The 15,802-nt window shown below is 45.2% G+C and overlaps 1 protein-coding gene across 1 annotated transcript in view; it reads left to right on the top strand.

Moving 5' to 3' along the window:
- The window catches only part of LOC112069819 (BTB/POZ domain-containing protein KCTD16-like), a 60,806-nt gene that overhangs the window by 38,957 nt on the left and 6,047 nt on the right, over positions 1–15,802 (top strand). The window lies entirely within an intron of this gene.

Genomic DNA, 15,802 nt, shown 5'->3' with positions numbered 1-15,802 from the left:
TTGTATTCGTGGTCCTGGCAACTGGACATTTTTTGACCACCGATTATCTCTCTCTCTCATCCCCCTCTCTATCTGTCTCCCCCCCTCTCTCTCTCTCTCTCTCTCTCTCTCTCTCTTCTCTTCTCTTCTCATCTCTCTCCCCCTCTCTCTCTCCCCTCTCTATCTGTTCCTCCCCCCCTCTCTCTGTCTCTATCTCTCTCTCTATCTCCTCTCTCTCTCTCTCTCTCCCCCATCTCTCTTCCCCTCTCTCTCTTCCCCTCTCTCTCTCCCCACTCTCTCTTGCTCCCACTCTCTCTCTCGCTCTCTCTCCCCCATCCCCCCCTCTCTGTCTCTGTCTCTCTGCTGTACAAGGACATTCATGCCTTGCTGTCTCCGCCAGGCTAGCTAGCTCATACCCCTGCAAGGATGCTCTGGCCTAATTTGTACTTAACAAGCCACATAAACAAGGCTGTCCTAAGCAGTGGCAGGGACGGAGTCAGATGAAGGAATTTACTGGAGACAGAGGAGTCAGTTGGAGGAGGAACTCACTGGAGACAGGGAGTCAGTTGGAGGAGAACTCAGGAGACAGAGGAGTCTGTCGGATGGAACTCACTGGAGACAGAGGAGTCTGTCGAGGGAGGAACTCACTGGACAGAGGGAGTCTGTCGGAGGAACTCACTGAGACAGAGGGAGTCTGTCGGAAGAGGAACTCACTGGAGACAGAGGAGTCAGTTGGAGGAACTCACTGGAGACAGAGGAGTCAGTTGGAGGAACTCACTGGAGACAGAGGGAGTCAGTTGGAGGAACTCACTGGAGACAGAGGGAGTCTGTTGGAGGAACTCACTGGAGACAGAGGGAGTCAGTTGGAGGAACTCACTGAGACAGAGGGATCAGTTGAGGACTCACTGAGACAAGGGAGTCTGTCGGAAGAGGACTCACTGGAGACAGAGGAGTCAGTCAGAGGAGGAGAACTCACTGGAGACAGAGGAGTCAGTTGGAAAATAGGGAGAACAGAATATCTGATCACGAGACAGTCTGTAGTTTATATGTGTGTGTGGTAGAAAGAGAAGAGGTTTGTTTGGAGATGATGTCAGAACGATGGGGTACCTTCATGATGAAAGAGAGAAGTTTACTGCACCAGGCAACACCAAGACAATCAGCTTTATTCTAGATTATTCAGATTATTCTAGATTATTCAGATTTATTCAGATTATTCACACCCCTCAGCTGTGTGTGTGGGTCTGGATGAGTCTTCAGGGTGGCGGCTCTCTGGGTGAGTCTACCTGGTGTGTCTGACTGTGTCCGGAGTGGAACAACAGATTACATGTTTTACAAAGAATCTATCTCGCTAATGTAGAGGCAGAGATTTAATATTTGTGGTCGTCTAGGAACAAGGCCTGGTCGTCTAGAACAAGGCCTGTCGTCTAGGAACAAGGCCTGGTCGTCTAGGAAAAAGGCGCTGGTCGTCTAGGAAACAAGGCCTGGTCGTCTAGGAACAAGCCTGTCGTCTAGGAAAGGCCTGGTCGTCTAGGACAAGCCTGGTCGTCTAGGAACAAGCCTGGTCGTCTAGGAACAAGGCCTGTGTCGTCTAGGAACAAGGCTGGGTCGTCTAGGAACAAGGCCTGGTCGTCTAGGAAACAAGCTGGTCGTCTAGGAACAAGGCCGGTCGTCTAGGAACAAGCGTGGTCGTCTGGAACAAGGCCTGGTCGTCTAGGAACAAGGCCCTGGTCGCTAGCAACAAAGTCTGGTCGCTGAAAGCCTGAGTCGTCTAGGAACAAGGCCTGGTCGTCTAGGAACAAGGCCTGGTCGTCTAGGAACAAGTGTGCGTCGTCTAGGAAACAAGGCCTGGTCGTCTAGGAACAAGGTGTTGGTCGTCTAGAACAAGCTGGTCACTAGAACAAGGCCTGGTCGTCTAGGAACAAGGCCTGGTCGTCTAGGAACAGCGTGGTCTTCTAGGAACAAGCCTGGTCGTCTAGAACAAGCCTGGTCTATCTTAGAACAAGGCCTGGTCGCTAGGAACAAGCCTGGTCGTCTAGAACAAGGCCTGGTCGTCTAGGAACAAGCTGGCGTCTAGGAACAGCTGGTCTTCTAGCAACAAAGTCTGGGTCGTCTAGGAACAAGGCCTGGTCGTCTAGCAACAAAGTCTGGTCGTCTAGGAAAAAGGCCCTGGTCGTCTAGGAACAAGGCCTGGTCGTCTAGGAACAAGGCCTGGTCGTCTAGGAACAAGCTGTCTTCTAGGAACAAAGCCTGGTCGTCTAGGAACAAGGCCAGAAACCAGATAATAGCATCATACACATTCAGGGCCGTTACATGGAAATGAGTTGTGATGTTGCTATTGGCTGAGCAGAGACGTTGACTGAGGAGGTGTGTTATGTGATTGTGTGAAACATCATGAATGGAGTTTTGTGAACGATATAAAGAATTCTGATGCTTTACATTTCCCGAAGTCAACACAACTAACAACTCCATGTATCTTCTAGATAAATGTCCACAATCCCTCATCCCCCGGTATCATACGTTAGACTCTAGAGTGTATTAAGAGACGCAGTACTGTATCTGTTCAGGAAGCCATTGATTGTCTTTTACTGAGCTCTATGTAGCCTCACACATATCATATTCCAGCACCATTAGAGAGGCTGCATGTGTGGGGCCTCTCTGCAGAGCAGAGCTAACTCACTGACTTACTGACTGTGTGAGGCAATCTCATCAATAACAGAGGGGAGAGGAGAGGTTGAGGAGGGGAGGGGAGAGGTAGAGGTAGAGGAGAGGTGAGGAGGGCAGAGGAGGGGAGATGAGTGGAGAGAGAGGAGAGGTGAGGAGGGGAGAGGGATAGGAAGAGGAGAGGAGTGCAGAAGTGGAGAGGAGAGGTGAGGAGGGGAGGGGAAGGTAGAGGAAGAGGAGGGCAGAGGAGGGGAGATGAGTGGAGAGGAGAGGAGAGGTGAGGAGGGGAGAGGGATAGGAAGAGTAGAGGAGTGCAGAGGAGTGGAGAGGAGAGGTGAGGAGGGGAGGGGAGAGTAGAGGGAAAGAGGAGCGGAGAGGGAGGAAGAGGAGAAGAGAGTGGAGATGAGTGGAGAGGAGAGGTGGGGAGGGGTGGGGAGAGGTAGAGGAGAGGAAGAGGAGGGGAGAGGGAAAGGAGAGGAGGGCAGAGGAGAGCAGGGCAGAGGAGGACAGGGCAGAGGAGAGCAGGGCAGAGGAGAGGAGAGGGCAGTAGGAGAGGAGTGGAGGGGAGAGGTAGAGGAGTGGAGAGGTAGAGGAGAGGAGAGTTTTGTACTGTGAAAGAATATAGCCTGGCATGTCACAAGGACATTCACCACCCCCTCTATCTCTCTCTCTCTCTCTCTCTCTCTCTCTCTCTCTCCCAGAAACCCATAATAGCATCATAGACATTTCAGGGCAGTTACGTGTTTTTTTCTGTACTGTTGAAGGTTTCTTTTCTATACAGAAAATTCATAATGTAAACAAACCTTTAACACTACAGAAAAACCCCACGTCATTTCAGGAACAGCATCCTCTCTCTACTCCCTCCTCCCCCCTCTCTCTCCAGTAAAACACCATCCGTCCATCATGCCTGGGTGTTGGTGGGCACAGCCCCCGATGCAGTCTGATTCTCTTTCTGAGGAGGTGGTCTGATTTGCCTCTTTACTCACAGACCCCGTCCCAAATTGCACCCTATTCCCTATTATAGTGCAGGACTCATAGGGCTCTGGTCAAAAGTAGTGCACTATATAGGAAATAGGGTGCCATTTGTGACTCTGCCATGGATTAGTCATTAAAAAGCTGTTAGCCACTGTCTCGCTCTCTCTCCGCTATCAGACTAATGCAATCACATCAACATGCAGAGATAAGGCTGTAATTACAGTGAAAAGCTGAGAGGCTCAAATCCCGGTTGAACTAAGCTCCCTGTTCCATATAAATTGGTGTACGCACTCCCCACGTCCCAAATGGCACCCTATTCCATACATAGTGCACTACGTTTGACCAGAGCTCTATGGGCCCTGGTCAAAAGTAGTGCACTGTGTAGGGAATAGGGTGCCATTTGGGATGTAGTAACTGTATGCATGTGCTCTCTGCAGGTAATGGCCCAATGATTGCTCTTAGTGAGACCGTTATTACTGTTGAGACTAGAGCCTTATATTGGGAAAACAATTACATGTAGGATGTTTTTGTCCATTTAGACTGTCTATGCTTGAGTAGTTTTATTATTGTTTAATATAGTTTTATATATGTAAGCCATGGAGAGCAGAGAGAAGTCTGTGTGGATGTCTTCCCAGCCAGGATATAGGAAATTGAAAAACAGAACTTGGAAAGTTGAAATGGAAAGTGTTTCTTCAGGGGAGATACAAGGTCCTCGAAGACATGAGTAAATATAAAACAAATAAGAAAATAAACATTCCCAGTCGTAGTCTTCTGTTTTCCTCCTAACTCCCCGGTCGTAGTTTCTGTTTTTCTCCTAACCTTCCAGTCGTAGTCTTCTGTTTTCCTCTTTCCAGTCGTAGTCTCTGTTTTCCCCGCCTCCTAACTTCCCGTCGTAGTCTTCTGTTTCTCCTAACTTCCCAGTCGTAGTCTTCTGTTTCCTCCTAACCTTCCGTCGTAGTCTTCTGTTTTCTCCTAACCTTCCCTCGTAGTCTTCTGTTTTCCTCCTAACTTCCCAGTCGTAGTCTTCTGTTTTCTCCTAACCTTCCCGTCGTAGTCTTCTGTTTCCTCCTAATTCCAGTCGTAGTCTTCTGTTTTCCTCCTACCTTCCAGTCGTAGTCTTCTGTTTTCCTCCTAACCTTCCCGTCGTAGTCTTCTGTTTTCCTCCTACTTCCGCGTCGTAGTCTTTGTTTTCTCCTAACCTCCCGTGTAGTCTTCTGTTTTCTCCTAACTTCGTCGTAGTCTTCTGTTTTCCTCCTAACCTTCCCGAGTCGTAGTCTTCTGTTTTCCTCCTAACCTTCCCAGTCGTAGTCTTCTGTTTTCCTCCTAACCTTCCAGTCGTAGTCTTCTGTTTTCTCTAACCTTCCATCGTAGTCTTCTGTTTCCTCCTAACCTTCCCAGTCGTAGTCTTCTGTTTTCCTCCTAACTTCCAGTCGTAGTCTTCTGTTTTCCTCCTATCCCAGTCGTAGTCTCTGTTTCCTCTAACTTCCCCGTGTAGCTTCTGTTTTCTCCTAACCTTCCCAGTCGTAGTCTTCTGTTTTCCTCCTAACCTTCCCGTCGTAGTCTTCTGTTTTCTCCTAAGCCTTCCAGTCGTGTCTTCTGTTCCCTCCTAACTTCCGTCGTAGTCTTCTGTTTTCCTTAACCTTCCCAGTCGTAGTCTTCGTTTTTCCTCTAACCTTCCCAGTCGTAGTCTTCTGTTTCTCCTAACTTCCCAGTCGTAGTCTTCTGTTTTCCTCCTAACCTTCCGTCGTAGTCTTGTTTTCCTCCTAACCTTCCCCGTCGTAGTCTTCTGTTTTCCTCTAACTTCCCAGTCGTAGTCTTCTGTTTTTCTCTAACCTTCCAGTCGTAGTCTTCTGTTTTCCTCCATAACTTCCCGTCGTAGTCTTCTGTTTTCCTCCTAACCTTCCCAGTCGTAGTCTTCTGTTTTCTCCTAACCTTCCCGTCGTAGTCTTCTGTTTTCCTCCTAACCTCCGTCTTGTTTCCTCCTACTTCCGTCGTAGTCTTCTGTTTCCTCCTAACCTTCCCAGTCGTAGTCTTCTGTTTTCCTCCTAACCTTCCAGTCGTAGTCTTCTGTTTTCTCCTACCTTCCAGTCGTACTCTCTGTTCTCTCCTCTAACTTCCGTCGTAGTCTTCTGTTTTCCCTCCTAACTTTCCCAGTCGTAGTCTTCTGTTTCCTCCTAACTTCCAGTCGTAGTCTTCTGTTTCTCTCCTAACCTTCCCAGTCGTAGTCTTCTGTTTTCCTCCTAACCTTCCCAGTGTAGTCTTTCTGTTTTCCTCCTAACCTTCCCAGTCGTAGTCTTCTGTTTTCCTCCTAACCTTCCCAGTCGTAGTCTTCTGTTTTCCTCCTAACCTCCTCCTAACATATCCAGAGGCAGTGTGTGTGTCTTTGTGTGATTGTGTGTGTGTCTATGTGTGAGTGTGTTTGTGCGTGTGTGTGTAAGGGCTGTCCCCATAGGAGAACCGTTTTTGGTTCCAGGTGGAACCCTTTTTGGTTCCAGGTAGAACCCTTTTTGGTTCCAGGTGGAACCCTTTTTGGTTCCAGGTGGAACCCTTTTTGGTTCCAGGTAGAACCCTTTTTGGTTCCAGGTGGAACCCTTTTTGGTTCCAGGTAGAACCCTTTGTGGTTCCAGGTAGAACCCTTTAGGGCTTGCAGATTATGTACGATGCCCCCTGGCGGCCATGTTGGAAGACCACCGCGTTTATTCTTCTGACAACAACAGCCGAGTGGCTACCCCAAACTGCATGATAACAGTGCCTAAAACGAGTTGATTCATCACCATGGTCATTTTCTGTGGAGTATTTGGCTGCTCTAACAAGGCAGGAAAGACAAGAGGAAAAATATGTTTACAGATTCCCCGCAATCATGAAACACCATTGGTGATACCAATAAGATAAGTCTCAAGAACTGTCTGAAAAGCGAAGAAACCTTTTTGCCCGTCAAGACCTGAAACCAGACAGCTGTCAGTACAGGGTCTGCTACGATCATTTCATCACTGACTGGTAAGTCAAGTCTGATCAATTTCTAGTTAAGTTTAGCTATGCTAGCCAGGTGTTACACAACAACACTACAGTAAGTTAGCCAACATTAGCTAGCTAGATAGCTTGTAGTCTAGCTATTAGCATGTGTTGCGTGAGTTTCAAGTTTTGGGGAAGCAATTTTTCCACCATGAAAATGCACCTTTATAACAAAGGATTGCATGTCTCTATTATCGCATTTGAATTCTAATGTAAGTCTACTATTCCTAATGTGATGAGAAGATTGGATAGTGATAATTTAGGCTATTAATAAACTCTATTGGCATAAGAATGATAGGCTATAGCAGAGATGTTTCTTTCCTTTGCACTGGAAAAATGTGGATTTTGATAAACATTTCATGCAATTCTACTACACTTTATATGTGTCACGCCCTGACCTTAGAGATCCTTTTTATGTCTCTATTTTGGTTGGTCAGGGCGTGAGTTGGGGTGAGCATTCTATGTTTTTGTTGTCTATTTCTATGTGTTTGGCGGGTAGGGTTCTCAATCAGAGGCAGCTGTCTATCGTTGTCTCTGATTGAGAACCATACTTAGGTAGCCTTTTCCCACCTGTGTTTTGTGGGTAGTTGTTTTCTGTTTTTGTGTTTGCACCAGACAGAACTGTTTAGCTTTCGTTCTCCTGTTTGTTGTTTTTGTTCGATTTGGGTTTTTGGATTAAATCATGAAACGCTGCACCTTGGTCCACTCTTCCTTCAGCCCAAGAGAATCGTTACAATATGACTGGAGATATTAGCATAATCTTTTTGAATACGATTGTAGTCTAGGCCTACTCTACTGACACTGACAACAGATCAATAAAACTACCTTGTCTTGAATGCAACCATGTAATCTAGGCCCAAAAGGGGTCATGGCTAAAAGGGATCCAGCTTTTGTCAAATTAACGTCAAAAGTATTTTTTTGGGGCATTTTAGCTAACCCTAACCCTTTTCCAAACCTTAACCTAATTCCCCTAACCTGCTACGTAAATTCTCCTAACCTGCTGAGTAAATTCTCCTAATCTGCTACGAAATGAGAAATATGACGTTAATTTGACAACAGCTGGATCCCTTCTAGCCATGACCATGAAAGCGGAGACATGACGTCCATATAGCCTGGAGGAAAATATTGTCCCAAAACCTCCAGTGGTTATCATATAATAACACAATAATCATTTGTTGAGAACTTTATTCACGAGAGGATGGAAAATGTATGGACATTACAGCATAGGACAAAGGCCTCAAAAGGATAGGATAACCTGCTGTGTTGACTATTGGTTGTTCCAGCCCAACAATAGACACGAAAACACAACCAAACACTTAAGAGCCCTGATGGTTTAGGTGACCTGAAGATGTGATATACRAACATCAGGTGTGCTTTTCATTTGTTTATGTAGGTTCACCAGCCGACCTCTATCAAGAAACCCCTGTCAACTGGATTCCCATTGTGAAGATGAGCAATGCTGCAGCAGCATCAGTTTCTACTGTGAAGATGAGCAATGCTGCAGCAGCATCAGTTTCTACTGTTGAAAGATGACACAATGCTGCAGCAGCATCAGTTTCTACTGTGAAGATGACACAATGCTGCAGCAGCATCAGTTTCTACTGTGAAGATGACACAATGCTGCTGCAGCATCAGTTTATACTGTGAAGATGAGTGATGCTGCAGCAGCATCAGCTTCTACTGTGAAGATGAGTGATGCTGCAGCAGCATCCGTTTCTACTGTGAAGATGACACAATGCTGCTGCAGCATCAGTTATTACTGTGAAGATGAGCAATGCTGCTGCAGCATCAGTTTCTACTGTGAAGATGATCGATGCTGAAGCAGCATCAGTTTCTACTGTGAAGATGAGCAATGCTGACAGCATCGTTTTCTACTGTGAATGATGAGCAATGCTGCAGCAGCATCAGTTTCTACGTGTGAAGATGAGCGATGCTGCAGCAGCATCAGTTTATACTGTGAAGATGACACAATGCTGCAGCAGCATCAGTTTCTACTGTGAAGATGAGCGATGCTGCAGCAGCATCAGTTTATACTGTGAAGATGACCACAATGCTGCAGCAGCATCAGTTTCTACTGTGAAGATGAGCAATGCTGCAGCAGCATCCGTTTCCACCTCTACTTTGTCCTTTGACGAGATGGGTGTCATATGCTGTGCTTTGGACTATCTGATTGATTCTGTTGTGCCATTTGAGTAGAGAGCACCTTCACCTTGTTGTCATGACAAAAGGGCCCACTTAAACCATTTGAATATATACAATGTAATTTGGAACGTGTAAAATACTATTGTTTATGATATTGTAAACATACTGTACTTTAATAATAGGCTARATTGTTGTCTGGGTGAAATGAAAAGTATTGTGTCGTCTCTGCTCTGCCTAACCCCATTGAATAAAAAGTATTTCTTATAGCCCAACTATTTTCTTTCTTTACAATTTAAACACATGTAGCATAGACAATGTAATTGTTGTGGTATTCTTAGGCAAACCATCTTCATTATCACAGTAGCACTTCCATGTGCCACTCACCTTCTGGGAGAAAAGTATCTGGCAGTGAACTTGGTAGTAGTAGTTGTGTGTATGTTTTACGCTAACGATCCCATTATCTCCTACTTCCGTTTTACGCTAACGATCCCATTATCTCCTACTTCTGTTTTACGCTAAGGATCCCATCTTCGCCTGCTTCCATTTTATGCTAAGGTTCCCATTATCTCCTACTTCTGTTTTACGCTAAGGATCCCATTATCTCCTACTTCCGTTTTACGCTAAGGATCCCATTATCTCCTACTTCCGTTTTACGCTAACGATCCCATCTTCGCCTGTTTCCGTTTTACACTAACGATCCCATCTTCGCCTGCTTCCAAGGGTTGAATTTGCACTAAACAATTTCATGTAGGCACAAGGCATGTACAAAATGCAGTATAATGATTAGCCCTCATACACGTTGTCTACTGGTATCGTTTTTAAATTGAGAACATATACCTGAACAATATGTAAAACATTTGTGAGTTAAGCTATTCTCTGCTTCAAATGCACAATGTCAAGTGCTGCATTGCAAATGCCCATAAGGCTAATGCCATCATACTGTAGGCCAGTGTGATCTGTGATTAATCAATATCGACACTAGTTCATCTTGAATAATAAATAGTTCAGTTAACAATTAAAACAAGTTTAAACACTTAACTTCAAAGAATCAACACTATTTCATATCATTTCAAAGTGTACAAGTAAGCTACTTCATATGTAAAGGTTAGACATTTTGGTAACAAGAAGGCTATCATTACTAAAGCATCATTTCAGGTGAAACAAAAAAAAGTCAATACCAGAGGTGGTCAACATCGCTCCACTGATCCATGATCTACTGGGTGAGKAGACTTCTGTTGCAGACCAGCAATAGCACACCTGATTATGAATTAATTAGGTTTGATACATTGAATCAGGTGTGTTAGTGCTGGGCTGGAACAGAAGGCTGCACACCCAGTAGGGTTGGCCTGCTCCAGGTGTAATAGGTTTCTACATTGTGTGTGAATTTTAAACTGTATTTTTCTCCACAAAATGTAGTAACTTAGGAACATCATTAGTGGAGGCTGCTGAGGGGAGGACGGCTCATAATAATGGCTGGAACGGAACACATGGAATGGCATCAAATACATTGGAACCGTGTGTTTGATGTATTTGATACCATTCCACTGATTCCCGCTCCAGTCATTACCACAAGCCCTCCCTCCCCAAAGAAGGTGCCACCAACCTCCTGTGGTACACATATAACCCATGGTATACAAGGATGTACCCTTATTCTCTTGGGACATTCACTGGGACCTCTTCATCTGCAGACAGGGTTTTACYGCTCTCTGTATCTGAGGGCAGAAAACATCACAAGAAARAGGRTGCTTTATACTAAAATTAGACAGCACTGAATATTATGTTTCTATATCTCTCCTCAGTTTTCTCGCTAGGGACTAGAACTGGATCATCTTTTCATGATGTCCTCCCACAAAGGTACCGGCCCTATCTGGGGCGGCAGGTAGCCTAGTGGTTAGAGTGTTGGGCCAGTAACCAAAAGGTTGCTAGATCGAATCCCTGAGCTGACAAGGTAAAAATCGGTTGTTATGCCCCTGAACAAGGCAGTTAACCCACTGTTCCTAAGCTGTCATTGTAAATAAGAATTTGTTTCTTTACTGACTTGCCTAGTTAAAAAACAAATATATAAAAAAATCCAGAGTTGCCTTATCTGACAGCTAGAAGTGCTAGCTAAACCTTTCACCCTCTTCCATGGCTGTTAGCTAGCTACCTAGTTACAAATGTATTAAGAGTTACACCGATAAATACATCAAGCTAACTAGCTAATATGAAGTTAGCAAGCTGGTGATATTTATTTCACTTAGCTAGCTATACAGTATGTAAAGTTAGCTAACTAGCGACCATTACGTTAGCAGCTCAATTGAGTTAGCCTGCCCTGCATACTAAATTACTGTAGCAAGCTAGCTAGCTAATAATATATATTTGTTGTCATTTTCAAAAAGATATTTACTTACTTGAATAGGTTCTTCCACTGTCTCCGTTTTCTGGGTCCTTAGAAAAACWAAAAAATGGGCTTCCAGGAGTTTCCGGTGGTAGCAAAACGCAGCCAGCCATGTGGAGAATTGGAGAACATCCAAAAGACTGACTGTAGTCTTRCAACATGGTGCCTCGTGCAGTTGCTTTCTGATTTGTGAAGCAACTGCAAGCCCTCAATAAGGACAGCATCCTGTTTCCACAACTTTCGACAACTTGATTGGAGTCCACCTGTGGTAAATTCAATTAATTAGACATGATTTGGAAAGGCACACACCTGTCTATATAAGGTCCCACAGTTGACAGTGCATGTCAGAGCAAAAACCAAGCCATGAGGTTAAAGGAATTGTTCGTAGAGTTACAAGACAGGATTGTGTCAAGGCACAGATCTGAGGAAGGGTACCAAAAAATGTCTGCATCATTGAAGGTCCCCAAGAACACAGTTGCCTCCATCATTCTTAAATGGAATAAGTTTGGAACCACCAAGAGTCTTCCTAGAGCTGGCCGCCCCCAGCCAAAAGGAGCAATCGGGGGAGAAAGGCCTTGGTCAGGGAGGTGACCAAGAACCTGATGGTCAATCTGAAAGAGCTCTAGAGTTTCTCTTATGGTAGGGGGGCCAGACGGAAGCCACTCCTCAGTAAAAGGCACTTGACAGCCCGCTTGGAGTTTGCCAAAAGGCACCTAAAGACTCTCTCAGACCATGAGAAACAAGATTCTCTGGTCTGATGAAACCAAGATTGAACACTTTTGCCTGAATGCCAAGCGTCACGTCTGGAGGAAACCTGGCACTATCCCTACGGTGAAGCATGGTGTGGGAATGTTTTTCAGCGGCAGGGACTGGGAGACTAGTCAGAATCGAGGCAAAGATGAACTGAGCAAAGTACGGAGAGATCCTTGATGAAAACCTGTTCTAGCGTTCTCAGGACCTCAGACTGGGGCGAATGTTCACCTTCCAACAGGACAACGACCTTAAGCACACAGCCAAGACAATGCAGGAATGGCTTTGGGACAAGTCTCTGAATGTCTCTGAGTGGCCCAGTCAGAGCCCGGACTTGAACCCGATCTAACATCCCTGGAGAGACCTGAAAATAGCTGTGCAGCGACGCTCCCCATCCAACCTGACAGAGCTTAAGAGGATCTCCAGAGAAGAATGGGAGAAACTCCCCAAATACAAGTGTGCCAAGCTTGTAGCATCATACCCAAGAAGACTTGAGGCTGTAATCGCTGCCAAAGGTGCTTCAACAAAGTACTGAGTAAAGGGTCTGAATACTTATGTAAATGGATATTTCAGTTTTTATTTGTAAAAAAATTTGCAAACATCTCTAAAAACCATTTTTTCTTTGTCATTATGGGGTATTGTGTGTAGATTGATGAGGAAAGAAAACAATTTAATCAATTTTAGAACAAGGTTGTAATGTAACAAAATGTGGAAAAAGTCAATGAGTCTGAATACTTTCTGAAGCCTAAGATAACCATGAGCAATGCCAAGCGTCGGCTGGAGTGGTATAAAGCTTGCCACCATTGGACTCTGGAGCAGTGGAAACGCGTTCTCTGGAGTGATGYATCACGCTTCACTCCTTGGCACTCCGACGGACGAATCTGGATTTGGCGGATGCAAGGAGAAAGCTACCTATCCCAATGCATCCTGTCAACTGTGAAGTTTGATGGAGGAGGAATAATGGTCTGGGGCTGTTTTTCATGGCTCGGGCCCCTTACTTCCAGTGAAGGGAAATCTTAACGCTACAGCGTTAAGGCCCTTTTCTGTTTCAGAAAGACAATGCTCCCTGCACAAAACGAGGTCCATACAGAAATGTTTTGTCGGGATCGTTGTGGAAGAACTTGCCTGGACTGCACAGAGCCCTGACCTCAAGAACCAACGAACACCTTTGGAATGTATTGGAATGCCGACTGCGAGCCAGACCTAAGCAAGTCCAAAAATGTTCCAACATCTAGTGGAAAGCCTTCCCAGAAGAGTGGAGGCTGTTATAGCAGCAACGGGGGGACCAACTCCATATTAATGCCCATGATTCTAGCTCCACAATGAGATAGGGTGCAGGCCAGGCAGCAGGCTGTTAGCCAGCCTGCCAGCTTCCAAGAGAAGAGGATTTTTATCGTTGCTGTGGGTACGACATCGTCAATGCACTTCCTAATGAACTCGCTCACCGAATCAGCATATTCGTCAATATTGTTGTTGGACGCGATGCGGAACATATTCCAATCCGCGTGATCGAAGCAGTCTTGAAGCGTGGATTCAGATTGGTCGGACCAGCGTTGAACAGACCTGAGCGCGGAGTTTGCTGTTTGAGTTTCTGTTTGTAGGCAGGAATCAAACAAAATGGAGTCGTGGTCAGCTTTTCCGAAAGGGGCGGGGGAGGGCCTTGTAAGCGTCGCGGAAATTAGTGTGCAATGGTCCAGTGTTTTTCCAGCCCTGGTACCACAATCGATATGCTGATAGAATTTAGGGAGTTTTGTTTTTAGATTAGCCTTGTTAAAATCCCCAGCTACGATGAATGCAGCCTCAGGGTGTGTGGTTTCAGTTTACAAAGAGTCAGATAAAGTCGTTCAGCGGCCATCGATGTGTTCTGCTTGGGGGGGAATGTTCATAATCGGCTGGATTTGACTTGACGATGAATCCCTTGGTAGATAATGGCGTCGACATTTGATTGTGAGGAGTTCTAGATCAGTGAACAAGAACGACTTGAGTTCTTGTGTGGTTATTATGAGGTCAACTGCCACTTCTCGTTAATCATAAGGCATACCCCCCCGCCCCTCTTTCTACCGGTAAAGAAATGTTTGTTTCTTCCTGTGTCGGCAGCGATGCATGGAGAAACCAGCTTGGCTGCACCGACTCCGTTAGCGTCCTTGGAGTTAGCCATGTTTCCGTGGTAAGCAGGAGCCACGTTGCAATCCTGATGGATCTCTCTGGAATGCCTACCCGTGCTCGGAATTCATCAACCTTATTTCAAAGAGACTGGAACATGTGGCGGAGTAGTATGCTTAGGGAGTGCGAGCGCGATGTGCCCGTCTCCGAAGCCTGACCACGAAGACCGCCACTGTTTTCCCGCTTTTCCGGGGTCGCACAAGGGTCGTCCGGCTGGCGATCAGATCCATTTGTATTGTGGTGAAAGGCAAAACATGGATTCCGTATTCGGTAATAGTCATATTCCTGGTAAGGAAACGATGGTGATGTTGACGTTAATCGTATTTAGTTCAGTAGTTGTCCTCCCGACTGTATGTAATGAAACTAAAGATTACCCGCCGCGGTACCGATGTAAGAAATAACACGGTAAAAAAACATAAATACTGCGATATTTTCCAAGGAACGCGAAAAAGCGAGGCTGCCCATCTCTATCGGCGCCGATGTTGCTTAGTTGGAGTCTGCCACTTGCACAGTCAGTTGTAGTCAGCTCAGCTATCCCCGTTGAGACTGTGTCGTGCCTCGATCTAGATTGTGCAAAACTAAACAGGCGGTGTTCACGTTAGCAATCTCACTAGGAATAAGAACCTCCTCCATTTCCGTCATATGTGAAGAATTGTGATATCTCACATCTCAAAATAGGGCTACTTAATGTTAGATCCCTCACTGCCAGGCAGTTATATTCAATATACTATATCACTGATCATGAATCTTGAGTGTGATATGGCCTAACTGAAACATGGCTTAAGCCTGATGAACTCTACTGTGTTTAAATGAGGCTTGCTACCTCCTGGTACACTAGGACCAATCCCCACGCATCCTGCAAAGCAGAGTGTTGCAACATTTACAATAGCAGATTTCAATTACCCCCCCAAATATACAATTTTTTGTCTTTTGAGCTGGCTATGCACTAGAATCTATGCAGCCTACTCAAATCACTTTTTTATAGGCTACCTGTTCAGGCCCTCCTGGGCCATATACAGCGTACACTGATTCCCTGAATTCCATCGGACCTTGTATCATGGCAGAAAATATCAAATTTTTGGTGACTTTTAATATTTCACATTTAAAAGTCCACAGACGCCACTCCAAAAGGCTTTCGAGCCATTCATCGACTCAGTGGGTTTTCCAACATGTTCTCCCGGACCCTACTCACTAGCCACATGTCATACTCTGGACCTATGTTTTGTCCTGTGGAAATAAATCATTGTGGATCTTAAGTGTTTTCCTCATGCCTGGACTATCGGACCACCCATTTTTTTACGTTTGCAATCACAACAAATAATCTGCTCATGACCCCAAACCAAGGCTCATCAAAAACCGTGCCAAAACATTCTCAGACAACCTACAGATTCCGAGATGCCCTTCAGATCTCGCCCTCGCACCTATGCCCAAGGGACGTTAGAGTACAAAATTTGTTAACCAGCTAACTGAGGAACTAACCTTATATTTTTATTTATTATATATAGTATATTTTTATATATTTTGGTTTGCCTTCAACCTCCCTTATCTCACCTCACTTACCTCACATTGTATATATGACTTATTTTTCACTTGTATTATTGACTGTATGTTTGTTTTATCTTCCATGTTTAACTATGTGTTGTTTGTATGTGTCGAACTTCAGTGTTTCTCTGCTTGCTTTATCTTGGCCAGGTCGGCAATTGTCAATGAAGAACGTGTTCCTCAATTTGTACCTGGTTTAAA

Source organism: Salvelinus sp. IW2-2015, unplaced genomic scaffold (assembly GCF_002910315.2).
Source record: "Salvelinus sp. IW2-2015 unplaced genomic scaffold, ASM291031v2 Un_scaffold1126, whole genome shotgun sequence".
In the NCBI taxonomy this organism is placed as follows: Eukaryota; Metazoa; Chordata; class Actinopteri; order Salmoniformes; family Salmonidae; genus Salvelinus; species Salvelinus sp. IW2-2015.
Note: the sequence above shows the minus strand (reverse complement) of the source record. Positions and strands in the feature narration are given on the sequence as shown.